The sequence below is a fragment of the Cynara cardunculus genome, assembly GCF_001531365.2.
Source record: "Cynara cardunculus var. scolymus isolate 2C chromosome LG 1, CcrdV1, whole genome shotgun sequence".
NCBI lineage: Eukaryota > Viridiplantae > Streptophyta > Magnoliopsida > Asterales > Asteraceae > Cynara > Cynara cardunculus.
Genome location: NC_037528.1, coordinates 44115886 through 44118274, shown reverse-complemented (window position 1 = coordinate 44118274; position 2389 = coordinate 44115886).

The following is a 2389-nucleotide window of genomic DNA, read 5'->3' as shown; positions in this document are numbered from 1 at the left end:
AAATAATGACACTTTAAAATGTCCTATTAATTTCTAAAATAATGACACTTTAAAATGTCCTATTAGTCTTTAAAATAATACGACACTTAGAAGTGTCCTATTAGACCATAAAATAATATGACATTCAAAAGTGTCGTATTAGATTACATGATAGGACGTCAATATATGTTAATAAGACATCAAAATTAAAAGTCATATAAGATTAAATCAAATAGGACTCATAAACTAATGTGTCCTATTAGCCTTTTTTATAGGACGGTTTCCGAAAAATGTCCCAAAAAAGTGTCCTATAAAGCCCTTTTTGTTGTAGTGGATTGATTTGTTGTTTTTTCATTTGACTTGTTCAAGCTTTTTGGATTTGTTTTAGACAGTTCATAGTTTTGTTTATTTATAAAAAAATCCTGAAAATAGAAGTTTAAATAAAATTATGTAAAATAAAAGATATGTATTATATTGAATTTCATATTTTAAATATAGAGATGAAAAAGTCTTTTACATATATCAAATATTTAAAAAAAATTAAAAATTAAAGAAAAAAAATGGGTTTCTAATATTTAGAGGATAACGCCTCATTATGTTTGGTTTCTTTTTTAAGAATTAAAAATATTAGAAAATACTTTCCAAGCTCAATGCTAAAAAAAAGAAAAAAATCACAATAGACCGATCAACATCAACAAAAACTCATATCATATTTGTTTTCATGAATGACGAATCAAATCAACAAAAAAATAAATCATATCCACAAAAATTGAATAAAGAAAAAGAATTGGGAGGTTAAAAGAGATTATTATGCTAAACAATGTTACCTTATTTAATCAAAGATTCATATGCCACTTTATCCACACACAAAAAATCATATGGCTACATAATTCCAACTTTAGTGTGAATTCTCCGACTAAAAGACGAAATATTATACTTACATAAGCAAAAACTCATATTACAATTAGTCTTATTGAATGACGCCTCAAATCAACAAAAATGCAAATCACTCCCATAAAATTATAACTGAATAGAGAGAAAGAATTGAGAGATAAATAGAGAGATTCATATGTTTGTATAATTCCAATTTTAGTGTGAATATCTCCAATTAAAAGACGAAAATACTATACTTACATTAACAAAAACTCATATCATATTTCTCTTATTGAATGACGCCTCAAATAAACAAAAGAGCAAATCACCTCAAAAACTGAATAGAGAGGAAGAATTGAGAGGTTTTTTTTTCTTAAACAATGTTACACTATTTTTTCAAGGATTCATATGTCACTTTATTCACATACAAAAACTCTATATGCCTACATAATTCCAATTTTAATGTGAATATCTCCGATCCAATTTTAGTGTGAATATCTCCAATTAAAAGACGAAAATACTATATTTACATTAACAAAAACTCATATCATATTTCTCTTATTGAATGACGCCTCAAATAAACAAAAGTGCAAATCACCTCAAAAATTGAATAGAGAGGAAGAATTGAGAGATTTTTTTCTTAAACAATGTTATACTATTTCTTCAAGGATTCATATCTCACTTTATCCACGCACAAAAACTCCATATGCCTACATAATTCCAACTTTAATGTGAATATCTCCGACTAAAAAAAGAAATATTATACTTACATAAGCAAAAACTCATACTATGATTTGTCTTATTGAATGACAGCTCAAATCAACAAAAATGCAAATCGTATCCACAAATTTATAACTGAATAGAGGGGAAGAATTGAGAGATTAATAGAGAGATTATCATAGAGGTGTACCACAAAATTATACATGAATAGAGAGGAAGAATTGAGAGATTAATAGAGAGGTTATCATAGAGATGTACCACAAAATTATACATGAATAGAGATGAAGAATTGAGAGATTATTATAGAGGTGTACCATGAAGAGAAGATGAAAATTTATAACCGAATATAGAGAAATAATGAGAGTTAAAAGAGTACTTATTAGAGGGAACATGAATAGGTTGAAACAACCTAATTAAATGATCTTAAATGTGAATATAAAACATAAGAAACAAATATTAAAGTAGGAGAAGCTTGAGAAAAAAAGAAGAAAGATAAATCATTTTTTTGTTTTTAGAAGAGGCCACGTCATTGCATGTGGTTTCTTCTTTAATATATATATATATATAGATTATATATCATTTTACATTATATCATGAGTGCCTCTTCATAAGTAAACCTTATGATACTTTCTTGGTATATGTCTTTAAGGTACCGCAAGTTACATATTCTTTGCGGTGATGCAAACTACGACTTTGACTTGTTTTTTGTGCGTTGATGCATGCAGTGGCGGACGCAGAAATTTTTTTTGTAGGGGGCACGATATAAAATAAAATAATAATTAACTTCAATTTCATACAAAAATGATAAAAAGTTACC